General features: G+C 37.2%; 1 protein-coding gene across 16 annotated transcripts in view; it reads left to right on the forward strand.

Annotated features, from left to right (window-relative positions):
* PTPRD (protein tyrosine phosphatase receptor type D) overlaps positions 1-17,268 on the forward strand; it is a 1,183,295-nt gene that overhangs the window by 329,438 nt on the left and 836,589 nt on the right. For all 16 annotated transcript variants that reach the window (XM_052700439.1, XM_052700447.1, XM_052700441.1 and 13 more), the window contains exon 3: positions 3,127-3,234. The gene's annotated coding sequence lies outside the window, so the exon portion shown is untranslated. The remainder of the gene's footprint in view (positions 1-3,126; positions 3,235-17,268) is intronic.

Here is a 17,268-nt window from a genome sequence, read left to right on the forward strand (position 1 = left end):
ATGGATCCAGCAAGGTTCGTAGTTCAGTCTTTGATCTTCAGTAGTGGTGGGTCGTCAGGCAGATGATGACAATGACGATGACGATGCCCGACCATGACGATGATGGCCCTTTTTCAATAGTTTCAAAGTGGTTGAGTCAGCTGTTTTTGGAGTGACAGCTCAAATCCAAAGTGGTCGAGCCAGCTCTCCTTTGAGTGGCAGCTTCTGGCTCTGGGATCTCAGCAGAAACTCCTTTGTTCTTATCTTCCTGGCCTTGCCAGCAGATAAGAGGAATCCGGGAGGCGCCAACTTCGCAGGATACAATGGCATTGTCCCTCAGTCTTCCATAGCAAACAGGAGTTATTTAGTAACAGGCTAGATCTTCTGACAGTAAATAGTCCTGAGCACTATCTTCCGAAGGCAAAGAGTTCCAAAGATGTAAAATTGTCCACACAGCAATGTTGATTGCCACACAACATCCATCACTTGCCTCCTCAACAAAATACCTAAGGAAGCAAACTTTGAGCCAGAAAAACAAAGAAGGATTCTCACAGTCTCCCAGCCCATTGAGAGAGGAGGAATGAGCATAAGGCTGTGTGGTGCTTAGCTGCTTACAGAATTCAGCCACAATATATTTGAATACATTATTAATATTCAATACTCATATTAACACTTCTTAAAGATGTATTTTTTATCCAGAAAAAAACAAGATATATTATTTCCTTTCAAGAAAATAGCATTGATACATAAAATAGCAATTATATATAACATAGTTAAGTTGTCCCATGTGACTATGATGTATGTGGGAAGACACAAGCACGTCAAACTTTCAGTATCTGTCAAATCATTGTTTTTATACATATCAAGGAACCAGCTACAGTCATTCTTTTGTATGGCTGTATTATAACCTACTACTGATTCACAAATATTTTACACTGTACAGCAAAAAAAGTTGATGGTTAATGTTCTTAAACTTTTATAAATCATGATTCCCTGAAAATTGCTATATTGTCCCTAGAGGCAGCATAGCATACAATCCTCCCATAAAGATGTTTAAAGATGTCAAGTTGTGATTTTTCTCTTTATGTAGAACACCACGCATTACGTTGCAAAAGAGCTGAGAGATGTTCACAATGTGGTGATTTTCGGTTTGTTTAGTTATCTCTAGATCTATTTGCATCTGTGACAGCAGGATAGCAGGCCCACAGGCCCACCATCCCAAAAATGATGGGGGGGTGAGGGGTGGGGGTGGGGAGGGAGGGAAAGGGGAAAGGGAATAAAAAAGGAAAAAAATACAAAAAACAAAACTGTCACAGTTTTATGATTTTTATTATCGATATTCCACATCATAACATCATATAAAGCACTCGGAGTTAAAGAGTTAATGATCCAGTTTCAAGGACTGCCAATTTTCCAGGTGCCTGGTTCTCAGAAGAGAAGAACTACATACCCCAGAGGACTTTGCATTCAGAGGGAGAGATGAAACTTCCCAAAGGTCACGAGACTGTCTGCTTTTTTTGCCGCTTGTCTTGGCAGTGTCTCACCTTCAGCTTCAGAGCAAGGCCTTTTGTTTCAGACACTGTCTCGTTTTAATTGATTTATTAGCCTCAATTCCAAGTACAATGTATTATATTGTGTTATCTTGCATTCTGATATCTTACTTAGTAAATTAGCCTTCCTTCTCAGATTGTTGGTACTGCTTTGTTTTTGGCCCATCTCCCATCTTCCTACCCTTTCCCCTTTTCCCCTTTCCCCTTTTCTGGGGTGTGAGTCCATGGATCTCCTGCCCCATTAGTCAGAGAACTGAGCTAAACTAGTCCATAAGCCATTGACACCTTCCCTCTCCCCTCCTCTTTTCAGGTTGGCGGGCCTGTGGGCTTGCTGCCCCCTGTCATAGACACAGATAGGTCTATAGATAACCCTCCTTCCATGTGAGAGATACAGGAGAAAGGGAATAAAAAGAGAAAACAAACAAACAAAAAAGCAAAAACAAAACAAAACAGACAAACAAAACAACAGTGACAATGATCTGACGAAGAAAATTATTTTACCATTATGGCAGAAATATGAGTTAATTGGGATTTAAGCTAATAAATGAAATAAATGAGAAGGTTTCTGAAAATTAAGGTTCTTACTCTGGTCCACCAGGGAGCAAAGAGAGGGACACTTCCATCTTTCCCAATGACCAGAAAATTGAAGCAGAGCAGCAAATTCTTCTGCATGCTGTAGTACATTTCTTTTCTTCTGAGTTTCCCAGTCTACTATATGATGTGATGCTGTGTAATATGACTGACAAAAATCATAAAGCCCTGGCATTTGGTTTTAATTTGGTCTATACCTTTATCATGTGGTCAGGAAGATATAAGAAAATTAATAAATATTTTTGTACTGAATATTAAATACTTACCAGCTAGTCAAGCACACTTTACATTTGGCAGATGTGCTGGATTTTCTGTTTACCTACTTGATCTTATTCTTGCAAACCGTTTCCATGAGGACCTGTTTTTGTTGTTGTTGTTGTTGTTCTGTTTTGTTTGTTTGTTTGTTTGTTTGTTGTATATGAGTATAATATTTTTTATATTTTTGGTTATTTTAGCTTTTTTCCTCATGATGTTTCAGAGATGGTAGCTGAAAAAACAGCCATTTTTCTGTTTTAAAGTAATCTTACAAAGACTATATTGCAATGGAATGAGAAAAAATGGAAAAAAAAAAAAGAAAGAATAGCATTTTATAATCTAAATAAATGAGCATCCTCGTTGTTTGGGTAAGGCTATATTAAAGAAATGTACTATGAAACACTTATATTTTCTACTCTTAGTTTTCTGAATTTACTGTCTTCAGTATTAGCATTTATAGGTGTATAATGTGAATACATATTTTACCTAAATCCAACAGTTACAAATGAAAACTACAGTTTTTATAGGAAATTATTGTAACAAACTAAAAAATTACTTACAGCATTTATTTATATATACATATTTTGTCACACATTCAAGGAGAAAATAGGAATGCAATTATTAGTTCTCCCTTGTTCTGATGATCAGTATTCTGATGAACCTCTGATGTGACAGGCAAAGATAACAATGAATGTCTTACTGCATTTGTAAGACTATGAGAAAAATTGTCTGACACAGTATTTTGTTCCAGGTGGGAGTAAAAAGCATCTGCTTTCCTGACCCTTTACAGTCTAGCGTAGAATTTGATCGACAGAATGTTGGTACCAGCTATGGAAGAGCTGTTCAGCCTCAACTCCAAGTAAGTGAAGACTTACGCATTTGGAGAATCATTTCAGACCAGATTTACAGCTTGTTGATTTTAACAAGAAACATAAATCAAAAATACTGTATATAAGGCACTGTGGAGCACTTTTGTTTCCTATACTATGAAATTCAATTTCTCAATTAAATGTGTCCTAAAATTAAAATGTAATTGCTTGTATACTGAATATCATCTTGCAAACAGTAACATCACAATCTGATATGTTACCCTTTTTGGACCACCATAATGATGTACTGAAATTCATCTCTTCATATCATAAAAGTAAAACAATTTCTATTTGCATAAAGATAGACCAAAAGAGGACCCAAATTCCTCTTGGTGGCTCTGTTAGTCCATTTGTTGATTTTTAGAAATGCTGATAAAGGAACGTTGCTAGCCAAACTAAGGAAGATTGTGAATCATATATAGTAGGTGCTATACTAAATAAAAGGACCGTGAGTTTTCATGGATCGTCAGAAATGTAGAATAAAATGGGTTATCTCTTCAGTATTTTTTTTGGTTGGCTGGTTGGTTTTTTGTTATTTTTTTTTTTCAATTGGGCATAGAGGGAAAATAATCCTAACGTGGTATATTTCTGGTTCAAGTTTGGAATATAATTTATGTGAGCAGTTATTTTTTATTTGAAACCTTAAAACAACAACTTCACTTTCTGTTTATGTTTGATGTGTGTTTTACAAAATTTTCTAGTAGAGCTAAAGCATTCCTTCAGTAATTTAGTGATTAACCACTAAACTTAGAACACTTCTCCATGAAAGATAGGCAGCTTATTTGCTTCATATCCCTTTTACTCTTTGAGAGTATAAAATAATCTGTGGCCTAAAGGAGGTCTACTAGTGTTAACTGATAATGATGAACACCAAAGATGCTTTAAACTCAAATTTAAAAACAAAAGAAAACAAAACAAAACACCATTTGAGTCTAATAATTAAGTTTTCTGTTGTTATCTGATTGCTGATGAGAAGAAATAAACTCATCAGCATATAATGAATAAATGAATAAATGAATTTACTAATAAACAAGATTTCTTTTACTCTAGACAGACTGTGTTTTGTTGTTTTTTTTTAGGAAAACATGAGTAACTTTAAATTTTGGATCTAATATAGAGAATATACCTTGAGCATTTCCAAATTGTAATTCTAATGTGATTGTCTATTGTATTCTGAGAAAACTAGAAAGAGAAATAGGCTTTGAGCTATCTTCTATCAGCAGCATTGCTGTAGTGGCAAAATCTTTGTTAATAGTCCTATTTGCCACCAGTTTTTAGGTGAAATGAATACCTACATTATAAAACACAGATGACAGTGGGAGTCATGCCAAAAGATCACATGCACAGTATACAACATAGTTGCCTTGATTTCTGAAATCAAGAACAACCCTAAATATTGACAATACTTTCCAAAGTACCTGAGAAATGACACCTTCAACAGCAACCATTAATGGGGTGCATACCTAGAGAGAGAGACAATCTCAGGCCAGAAAATAATAACCATGTGAGCCCAGCTCACTCTAAAAAGGGTGACTGAGACTATTGCTTAGGAATCCTGGGCACTGATAGATTTGCTTAATATACACAGATATTCCAATTGCATCTTCATTTGCATGGTTTTTACAGTTGACTCTGAACAGTTGATCATACAAAAAGTTAAATGGAAGAAACAATTTGTTTACTGGCACAAATCATCAGCCTTTAGATTTTCAGAAAGCAACTGAAAGTTAACGAATATGGAAAAGTTTGCTACTAACAACATTTCATGGAGGATTTTTTTGAATTATATTTTTATTGCCATTAAAATAATTAAGACATTTTAAATTGCTTTATATATTTCGCAGTTATAAGATCAGTTAAAAAAGGCCAAGAGATCTAAATCCTAAACAGAAATAATTCACTTACTCATGTGCAAGGTAAAATTAGCACCAATACCTTCATTTCAACACACAAAATTTCCTCAGATCTTTCTCCCATTTTGTATACAGCATCACATTCAAAATCCATTTTCGAAACTCATCTTGGGATCAAAGAAGCTGGCAAAGTTAGCACTGGACAAGGAATTTCAAGTTTATGCTCAGAACAGTGCTGTGTACTTTGCTGTGTTTTATTCAAAATGAAAAACTAAAGAAATAATCTAGTAATATCTGAAGAAAAAAGAATATTTTATTAATAAATTTAGCATTAAAAGGAGAGAAGCATAGTTAGTAGTTGTGTTAAAAATGTGCAGTTGACCTGGATGTTTGAAAATTTTCATGTTGAAAAATGTCTTTTCATCAAAGTGGTGTATTTATCTGGCATAACAAATGACCAGTGTGTGAAAAGATGATCCTAAATTACTAGAGTTAATGATTATAGTGAAAATAGGTGAAAATAAATAAATACATAACACAGCTTAACTTTGTAATGTGGAATTTGAATAGTCAGAACACACCTTAGAAGAAGTAGTCACAGAAGTTTCATGTAATTTTTTTTTTTTCCAAAATGGAATGCTAAATTTAGTAACTGTACAGTAATGTTACAAAAATATAAGGAATGTAAGTAGCACCTTACTTCACTTTGTATCTTATATACAATCATTATAAATGTCACAAGAATCCAGTGTGATTACCTTTCAGAGGAAAATATGAACACATTAAAAATGTTTATATTTGAGCAACCTCACTTTGATAAAGTATTTTAACGGTAGTTTTATCACCAGATCGGTGATATATGGACTATATAAGCAGTTACAATGTGGGTGGAAAATAGCCTGAACTGCTGAACTTACTGTGCTATGATCTATGGTCACATAGTCATCAGTGAGTAGTAGCTGCCTTTAAGGACCAGTACCATGGCCATTCATGTTTAACATCTTTCATTAACAACTGGAATGGTTCAGAAGTCACTCTCTTAAAGCTTAGAGGTCACACAAAAACTTAATGGAAGGAGCAATCTTCTAGAGAATACAGAGATTCTTCTCTAATAAATGTGAGCAGTCAGGAGAAATGACTCAGGAATCATATGAAACTGAACACAATGCCCTGCACTTGAGAGGTAATGTTGAAGACTGGGGATCACCAGCTTTGAAGCAGCTCTGCAGTAAATGTTCTGGGATCACTGAGGAATATCAAGCTGGCCCTAAGGCAGCAGCCTTCCACATCCCAGACTGCATTTGCAGGCAGCCAGAAGGACTGGGGAAGTGACACTACACTGTTATTCAGTACTTGTGTGATGGCATATAATCACATGAGTACAAGACAGACATTGATGTAATGGAGACAGTTTTGACCTATGCTTCTGGGACTGGAGTGCAAGCCATTGAAGGAGAAAAAGGAACAGGTCTTGTTCAGTTTGTGGAAATCATAGCTTTGTTTGGAAGAGGAGGACATATTGGCATGTACAGATACCAGATTGTCAATTTTGCTGAGCCAAACTTCTAAAAGATAACAAGAGGAAGGACAAGAGGCAACAAACACAAACTGTAGCATTTGAAATTTTAAATAGAAATAAGAAAATAGATTATTGTAAGGATGGTTGAACATTAAGAAAGATTGTTTGGAGAATCTTGGAACATGCACTTCATGAAAATACTCCAAATCTGACTGGACAGGATCCTGACTGGGCCCTTTCTGACTGAAAACACAAAATAACAGAACTAAAGTCCATGCAATCTGGCTTGATTTTTATTCAAGGGGTGTATATCTTTGAGAGTTTATCAGCTAGTATCTGTTCCTGGAATACTTAGAGATTCAGTCTGCATTGATGTTATGCAATCTTTCTCTTTAAAGAAGTATAAATTTCATTTATATGGAAAAATCTCCTTACCATAAGTTATTGAGCCATTTTTATTCTAGATGTCAGTGTAAGTTTGATGAAAAAAAAAAAAAAAAAAAAAAAAAAAAAAGATTCTCTTCACAGAGGTATGTAAACTTAAGTGAAATGACCTGAAATTCAGGCTGGAATGTGGTCACGTTATACATTGTTGCAGGCTGCTGCTAAGTGTACCCTAGGATTCATCTTCACACTGATATATATTCAGCATATACTTTTCAGATAGTTCACAAAAACTTCACTGTAATGTCATGAAAGACTTTTACAGGGAAAAAAAACATAGTGAGGGTTGTTTGACAGAGTACTGAAACTAAATTACATATTTCACAAGTATTACAATTTCAGAATGTGTAGAAGTGAAAGTGGAGTATTATTTTACATTAAAATTGCTTTTCCTTTGTATTAACCAATACAGCTTAGCACTTGCAATCTTGACTACAAATAAATCCTGTAAAATGAAGTGTATGAAAACAAGTACTCTGACTATTCATTTTACAGAATTTCAAACTATCTTGCTAGGAGAATGTTTTTGTACTGCTCTTCCTCTAGGCTAACAAGAATAAGGAAATGTATGTATAAATTTTCCATTTGGGAATCATGACACAGGAAAATGAGCATTTGATACAAGGACTCTGTTGATAAGCCAGAAATGGAACCTGTTCATCTTAACACGTTCTCCAGGACTTACGCTCTTTCTTTCCTATGGAAAGTTAAGGCTTTGGGTCTGGATTTTGTCAGGATATCAGATTTTCACTACATTGAGATTTCCTGTTTTTTCCCTTGTGCAGTTATCTGATTATCAGCTAATTATCCTTGATTTTAATGCAATTTGGAATTCAAGGTTTGAGGTTTTTGAAGCTTTCCTGAAATCTTCTATGACTACAGCATTTGCCAATGTAGAATTACTTATTATTTGTCTCATAATCGACAATTTTTCCATTTGTGTATGTGAAGAGTAATCTCAAACTTTGAAGACAGGCCATGCTAATGTAGAAATAGAGAAAGTGATGACTTCTCTTCTGATTAATTAAGGGCAACAAGGAATCACAGGATCACAGAATGGTTTGGGTTGAAAGGGACATTTAAGATCACATAGTTCTAACTTCTCTACAATGGGCAAGTCATCTTCCTCTAGATGAGGTTGCTCAAAGCTCCATCCAGCCTGGCCTTGAATGAATCCAGGGATGGGACATTCACAATCTCACTGGGCAAATGCTCGAGTGTCTTACCACTCTCACAGTACAGAATTTCTTCCTAATATCCAGTCTTAAGTCTATTTTCTTCCATTTTTGCTAGTTCTATGGCTATATGCCCTTATAAAAAGTCCCTCCTCCACTTTTTCTGAAGGCCCCCTTCCGGTACTGGAAGGCCCCCCTAGAGCCTTCTCTTCTCCACTCTGAAGAGCTCCAGTTCTAGAGTTAAATCCAGCTGGTGACCTGTTACAAGAGGTGTCCAAGGGGTCGGTACTGAGGCCCATCTTGTTTAATATCTTTATTGATGACCTAGATGAGGGAATTGAGTTGTACTCTCAGTAAGTTTGCAGATGAAACCAAGTTGGGAGGTAGTGTCAATCTGCCTGAGCATAGGGATGCCTTTCAGAGGGATCTAGATAAACTGGATTGCTGGGCTGAGGTGAATGGGATGAGATTCATCAAGACCAAGTGCTCGGTCCTGCACTTTGGCCACAATAACCCCTGTGCAAAACACAATAACATGCAGCACTATAAGCTTGGCCAGAGTGGCTAATGGCTGTGAAGAGGAAAGGGACCTGGGGGTGTTGGTTGATGCTCAACTGAACATGAGCCGACAGTGTGCTCAGGTGGCCAAGAGGGCCAGTACCATCCTGGCCTGCATTAGAAATAGTGTGGCCAGCAGGAGCAGGGAGGTGATCATCCCCATCTACTCAGCACTGGTGAGGCCGCAACTTGAGTACTGTGTTCAGTTTTCAGCCCCTCACTACAAGAAAGACATTGAGTCCCTGAATGAGTCCAGAGAAGGTCAATGAAACTGGTGAGAGGTCTGGAGCACAAGTCTTATGAGGAGGAGATGAGAGAGCTGGGATTGTTTAGACTGGAGAAGAGGAGGCTCAAAGGAGACCTCATTGAACTCTACAACTTCCTGAAGGGAGGTTGTGATGAGGAGGGGTTTGGCTTCTTCTCCCGGATGACAAAAAGGACCCGAAGAAATGAACACAAGTTGTACCATAAGGAGGAAGATTTTCTCTCAGAGGGTGGTCAGGCACTGGAATGGCCTGCCCATGGAGGTAGTGGAGTCACCATTCCCAGCAGCGTTCAAGAGGAGTCTGGATGAGGATCTACAAGATATGGTTTAGTAACTTGTGGTAATAATGGTGATGGGAGGATGGTTGGACTAGATGATCTTGTAGGCTCTTTCCAACCTTGCAATTCTATGATTCTATGACTTTCTCAGCCAGTCCGCATAGGGGAGGTGCTCCAGCCCTTTGATCATCTTTGTGGCCTTCCTCTGGATATGCTCCAATGACTCCATGACCTTCTTTTGTTGGGGGCTACAGAATTGGACACAGTTATCCAGGCGAGGTCTCATAAGAGCAGAATAGAGGGGCAGAATCACCTCCGTTGACCTGCTGGTCACATTTCTCTTGCAACCCATGATATGTCTGGCCTTCTAGGATGCAAATACACATTGCCATCACATGCTGAATCTTTCATCAACTAACACTCCCAAATCCTTCTCCTCAGGGCTGCTTTCAAGTCATTCTCTGCTTTTTAGGAATCTTCTGAATAATAGCATGTTTATAAAACAATATTCTTAAAGACGTTTGAAGCATGAATGTCTTCAAAGATAGAACTTTAAGAAGCTTTGCATATTTTTAAGCAAAGAACTTGTTCATGCTTAATAGTAACTATATATAACTGTGCCAGACATAGTATCTACTTAATAAATTAGGCAATCTAAGAGCTGACTAAATACCAATGTTATTTGAATATAATTTAATTTTCTAACATATCGGTATTATTACATATCAGCAGAAGTTTTCTTAAGTACTGGGTATTTGGAACTACTTTCTGGTTGTGCAGATGTGAAAATGAGGTGCAGGTAAAGCCATTTCCTATATGTAGAGGAGATAAATGTAAGCATTACAGGGAAAGGGAGAGAGATCCTTTACAAAATTCCATGTTAGGGTCATTAAAACCAAAACTAAGCTGGCCTTCTTTTAGATACATGTCACAATAGGACTATTTAAGGAATTTGCCATATATTATGGACGGATGATAACATCCCTGGCTACTTTTTGAGTTTTAGATGAAATTGGACAGATCTGTTTATTTGTCCACATCTATGTTAATCTCAGAAGAACTTTGCACAGGTAGTCTTCTTGCATGAAAATCTCAATTTATAGTGAAGCACGCCATTCTGAAACTGTCTGCTCAGTTTAATAGGATGAGTAATATCGTATCAATCCTAGAATATCAATCCTAATTTGAGATAGTAAGTAGTATATAGACAACAGGTACATAACTTGTTATTTAAGTACAATGTTAAGTATCTGATAGAAATAACCTCTGATAGAAAATATGCACAGTGTGTGAGCTGAAGCAAGTATTACTGTAATCTTACTTTGTTTTTAGGATTGCAGCTTAAAATTTGTTTTTTACATGTAATATGATTTTTCCTACATATGGGTTGCTTCAGGTTTGATTCTTTTTTTTTTTTTAAATACTGATTTCAGACATCTTTCACTTCCTAAATGTAAGCATTCAAACTGATAACTGTGCAAAATATTTGCCTTGAGTTAAATATTAATATTTCATTTAACACTATTCAGTCATTTCTGAGGTGATGCTTTGCCAAAATATATTGTTTTGCCCATGTGATTTGGTTCTATGTTTTTTGGTTTTTTTTGTTTGTTTGTTTGTTTTTTGGGTTTCAGTATTCCACATCAAAACATCATGTAGTGTATGGGGTATTAAAGTGTTAATGCCCAATTCCAGGTACCAATCCCCGTACATTACAGAAGTCACGGGATCTGGCCCTTCCGGGTGGGGGGGATGCTCTCTTGCTGCCTGGCAGTGGGTGTTGGAGGATGCTTTCCTGGCCGTTCCAAGCTTTTCAGGTTTGACTCGGTCCCGGGAACTCTCTCTCTCTCATCTTGTCTGATTTATTAATCTCAATTTCAATTAAATTGTATTATATTTTGTTATCTTGTATTCCGGTATAATAGTAAAATAAGTTTTCCTCCATAGATTGTTGCCGCTGTTCTTTTCCTCCCTTCCTTCCTTCCCATTTTTGTGGGACTGGGGTGAGGGGGGAGGGCAGAGGCTGTTGCCCCTGTCACGGACATAGATTGATCTGGTCAACTCTGTGACACCATGATTTTTAAGAAATGTACAGCTTTTCCTTGAGATAGCTATTACTTCTGCCACTGGAATATGTAATGATATTTGACAAGGCTGTGGATAGATGTTGCTTCCATTTCTATCAAAGACTGCCAGATCTTGCAAAGTGCAAAGTGTTTTTTTCTATGAACATCTCTGTTTCTTAGAGCTATCATCTGCATGGAGGTACAAAAATATCTCTGCGCTCAACTTCTCCAGTTTATGGATATGCAGTCTTTATGCTACTGTGCTAAATTGACTGAATGTATTTTCAAAATCTTGTCAGAGTTGAAAAGGTAACATATCTTGCTAGTAAATTCAAAAAAACATTATAAAACATATAAATAATATTTTAAATTTTCTCTTGATTAATTTAATTAATATTTTAAATTAATATTTATTTATACTCTAAAAAAACCTGTTAGTAGTCCAGAAAAAATTACAAGGAAAGACAAATAAAGAAAGAGCAAGTAAGAAGAAAGCATTAGAGAAGAGGGCTCCATAATAATAACAGTTAAAACTGTTTCACACACACATGTGGTATTTACCTCTGAAATTATTTGTTGCCTTGCAGGTTGTAAGACTGGTGATATTGGTCTGAGGTGATGGGGAAGGTAGAGCTAACAGTCAGCATCTTAACTCTTTTGTTGGGATTATGTCATTACATGAAATGTCATGTGAAATGTCAAACATTTCACTTGTTTATGCTTAGTAGCAATTTAAGATTTACAGAGAACATGAAGTAGATCAAATGAGTGAATTTTAACAACACTTAGACATGAAACAGTTTGGAGATTTATAAGGTGATTTAGTGAAATACGTGATAATAAAAGTTGTTTAGAAATTTCTGGATTCACATTAACTTACTAACAGGACATCTTAAATCACTGTACAGATACATCTCCACATATACAAACACAGATAAACAGAAATATGTGGATACAGTGAAATATCTCAACAGTCATACTTGTGAAACAAATGTGCATCTTTAAAACACGTACAGAAATAGGCAGATGAGTTGAAGAAGAATAAGCTAACATATACTTAGAATTTTTTTATGCTTTAGTTTAGAGAAAAAACAATACATTGGCATTCCTAAATGGGTGACAATTGAAGCTTACTCAAGTTGGATTTCTTCAGCCTCAAGGGTTTGGCACTATATATGAGGTATCTGAATCCAGGGAAGATGCTGGTCACATGTCATTATGATCCAGAAGACCTCGAAGGAATCACTATTTGTAAGATCTGAAACAACTGTCTTTTGTAACCTATTTTTCCATACCATCTGTCTTGGATGGTGAAATATTCTTGAACTTTCCACCAATTTGCAAACTTGCTAGATTTGCAAATTCTATACTACCTTCCCTGATTTTTATAATTTACAAGCAAGCAGGGACTAGGAAGAAAAAAAGAGTGTCTTCATGTCCTAGTATCACAATTTTCATGCAAGAAGGATTACATCAAGAACCAAAAGGGTTAATAAAAGGGTGGAGGGAATCTGTGTGATCAGAATCCACCTTGTGACTAAAGTCAATTTTTGTCATCCGCAACGTGGAGGAGTAGTTGCCTCTTAGCTCTATGCTGGTAAACAAATAATGACCATATTCCAATTATAGTTCAAAAATAATTTTATGTTTGATTAACCTTTAATAATTGATGCTAATAATAGATTAAGCATTGCTATTTATGTGAGGAGACTTAAACATGAAGAACTTTTGGAAAAGTGTAATTTGATAATTTTCCAAACTGATATATAAAAATCAACAATATTTGTCAGTGACCTGGAGAAATTTTGCTGATGACGCAAAAGTGGGAGAAGTGGCTGACACATCAAAGGTTATGCTACCATTCGGAGAGACTTGTACAGGCAGGAGAGGTGGATGGAGAGTAACCTAAAGAGATTCAACAAGGACAAGTTTAGAGATCTGCATGGGAGGAGAAATAGCCACATGTATCAGTACAGGTTAGAGGACAACCTGTTGAAAGGGATCTCTGCAGAGAAAATTCTCAATGACCAAATAGACAAAGTAGACCAGATTGACCATGAGCCAGCAGTGCGTTCCTGTGTCCATGAATGCCATTTTTACCATGGAATACATTAAAAACACAGCAGGTTAAGGGAGGTGATCCTCTTACTCTACTCTGCCCCAGTGAAGTCACGCATGGAATACTGTGTTCACTGCTCAGTTCAAGAAAGACAGGAATATTCTGGAGAGAGTCCAGTGGAGGACAATAAAGATTATTAGGGAGATTAGCATCTCCCTTATGAGGAAAGGCTAAGAGTCCTTAGACTGTTCAGCTTGGAAAAGACTGAGAGGGGAATTTATTAACACTTATAAGTATGTGAAGTGCAGGAGCCAAATGGATAGGGCCAGGACCATTTTGGTGGTACCCAGTAAAATGACAAGGACCAATGGGAACAAACTGAAACACAGGAAGTTCCATCAGAACATGAGGAAAAACTTTACTTTGTAATGACAAGTTGGCAGGAAATGTCAATTTGCCTGTAAGTAGGAATGTCCTGCAGAATGGTCTGAACAAGCTGGAAAGCTAGCCTGAGGCAAATGGGATGAAGTTCAACAATAACCAGTGCTGGGACCTGCGCTTAGGCCACAACTCCAGACAATCCTACAAGCTTAAGGCAGAGTAGCTGGAAGACTGTGTAGAAGAAATGAACCTGGGGATGTGGGTCGACATTTGGCTGAACATGAGCCAGCAGCATGCCCAGGTGGCCAAGAAGGCCAATGACGTGCTGGCTTGTTTCAAAAATAGTGCTGCCGGCAGGAGCAAGGAATTGATTGTCCCTCTATGCTCAGCTCTGGTGAGGCCACACCTCAAGTACTGTGTTCAGTTTTGGATCCCTCACTACAAGAAAGACACTGAGGCCCTGGAACATGTTCAGAAAAGGGCAACAAAGGGGTCTGGACTTCAAGTCTTATAAGGAGTGATTGAGGGAACTGGGATTGTTCAGTCTGGAGAAGAGGAGGGTCACAGGAAATGTCATTGCTCTCTACAACTACCTGAAGGGAGATTATGGCAAGGTGGAGGTCAGACTCTTCAATCATGTAAGTAGCTAAAGGGAATGGCCTCAATATTGCATCAGGGAAGATTAATGTTGGACATTAGGACATACTTCTTTTCCAGAAGAGTGCTAAAAAACTAGAATGGAATGGAATTGACTGCTCAGAGAGGTGGTGGAATCATAGTCCCTGGAAGTGATCAAGAAATATTTTGATGTTGTACTGAGAGACATGGTTTAATGGTAAATATCTGTGATATGTGAATGGTTGGAGTGCATTCATCTTGATGGTCTATTTCATTCTTAGTGATTCTATGATTCTATGACAGAGTATTGGAACTAGTTGCCAAGAAGTTTTGGAGTCTCCTCTGGAGATGCTAAAAACCTGCATGGTCACTTTCCTGTGTAAAGTGCTCTAGAAAATCTGCTTTACCAGGTGAGTGGGACTAGGTGCTTTCCAGAGATCCCTTCCAATCCCCGTGATTCTGTGATTTTGCATAATAGAACAATTACAACTATAGCCAGTAGAATTATGATAGGGTGCAACATGGGCTACCACCTTGGACTTTCGGATGGCAGATTTTGGTCTATTTCAAACCATGATTGGGAGAGTCTCTTGGAAGGCAGTTCTGGAGGGCATGGGAGTGCAGAAAGGCTGGGAATACTTTAAGGAAGTTCTTTTAAGGATGCAGGAGCTGGCCATCCCCAAGTCACAGAAGACGAGTCCATGGGGAAGGAGACTGGTCTGGCTGAATAGAGACTTTTGGCTGGAACTCAGGAACAGAAAGAAAGTTTATGGGCTTTGGAAGAGAGGGCAGGCAACGCATAAGGATTACAAGTATGTAGTGAAACTGTGCAGGGACAAAATTAGAAAGGCCAAAGCTCAGCTACAACTGACAACAATAAATATTTCTATAAATACATCAACAGTAAGACAAGGCAAGGGGGAACCTCAATCCCTTTTTGGAAATGGAGGTCAACACAGTGACTAAGAATCAAGATAAGGCTGAGGTACTTAATGACTTCATTGGCTCAGTCTTTTATAGTAAGACTGATTGCTCCCTGGGCACACAGCCCTTGTGCTGGTAGGTAGGAATGGGAACAGAATAGGCCCTGCATAATCCATAATTATGCACATGGGCATAAAAAGTCTGGGGAAGAGGAGGCTGAGGGGATACCTTATTGTTCTTGTCAAATATTTGAAAGGTGATTGTAGTGTGTGGGGTTGGTCTCCTCTCACTGGTGACAGGTGACAGGACGAGGAGAAATGGCTTCATGTTGCACCGGGGCAGGTTCAAGTTGGATATCAGGAAAAACTTCTTTATAAAAGGGTGTTTAAGCACTAGAATAGGCTCCCCAGGAAGGTGGTTAAGTCACAGTCTTTCAATGTGTTTAAAAACCATCTGGATGTGCTGCTCAGCGACATGATTTAGCGGCTTGTGAGATTGAGGATAGTATGGTTAGATTGCAGGTGGACTCGATGATCTTTGAAGTCTTTTCCAACCTGAGCTATTCTTTGATTCTATGATTCTATGATTCAGTATACCATTTGCATTTGGAGATCATCCAAACAGGGCTTCCCACCACTGATGTTCTCCACCCTTCTTAACTCTTTTCAACATTTGATGCATTACATTAACACTGTGATTGTCTTCGATAAGAGTCTTTTGTCCCAGTAACTGGGATCTTTCAAGAAGGTATGTTGAGTCAGAGTGACAAAGAAGTCATTTGGCTATAGGTAAATTCATTGCAAGTAGGATAAATTGTAGCATAACTTGTAATCAAACCCTTCCTTCCATTGTTGTTGTGACTTTAAATTTTTCAGTTCTGTGCAATGGAAAACAAGAAAACACAAACCAACAACTCTGGAAAGTAAGTGTTTTACCAAGGAAGTAGACAGTTTGTAATTTCAAATTAAAGTATTGTAAAACAAAATGTTCAAAAATAAAGCTAGGTTTCCAGAACCACATGTTCAGCTAATGTTTTACTTCTTTAATAATTCGAGTCCTATCTCTTGAACAATTTTAGGCTTTTTATAACCTTCACCAGTAGTGTCTCTTCTCACGTTAGTGAAATTACTGGTAATTAAACTTTCTCTTCCCCTGCTCTCCCTGCCATTCTGTGTCCAGGTAAATGTTTTTTAAATGGAAATTTATTTCAGAAGACATTGAAAATGTATAAAATTACTTCAGCACTGCAATGAAAACATCAGAAGTGAACTTTTCCATTTATATTATTTATTTATCTGTTTCCCTGAATAATTAATATGCATGAAAAATATACCCCCATAAGCAATAGTTTGTTGCTAGTGGCTAATTCATTGATTACTGCTGCTTTGAAATATTACTACAATTTGTGCTGACACTTACAAGTAACATGATTTAGGGACAACACTTTCCTAATTAACATTATAATGTGTAACTTTATTTAAAAATCATATTACTATGTAAAACCTATTAAATAAGCAATAGAATTCCTATCACTAGTGCACAGATATTTACGTTATAGAAATTCACAGTTATTTAAATATTTATAAAATGAGATTTGAGAGAAGCAGTTTTGAAAAGCAGTTAATAACAAACAGACATCAAGTGAGTCATCATTAGAACAGCAAAGTGCTTTGCAACTCCAATAACTTCACTGGTGCAGAAGCAGACCATCAAATTTAATTAAAAGCACTCAAAAATAAATGGAAAAATTGAACTGCAAAAGCCTATCCTTTGCCAGCAGCTGAAGGCAAAGTGAAAGAGAAGGGAGAACCTTGAAAGTAGTAATAAATTGGTAAGCCTTACTGCTTGAGCTTGTAATTTGCTCAAATTTTCATATCATTTAAA

The sequence above is a fragment of the Tympanuchus pallidicinctus genome, unplaced genomic scaffold (genome assembly GCF_026119805.1).
Source record: "Tympanuchus pallidicinctus isolate F22 unplaced genomic scaffold, pur_lepc_1.0 scaffold4, whole genome shotgun sequence".
NCBI classification, from domain to species: Eukaryota; Metazoa; Chordata; class Aves; order Galliformes; family Phasianidae; genus Tympanuchus; species Tympanuchus pallidicinctus.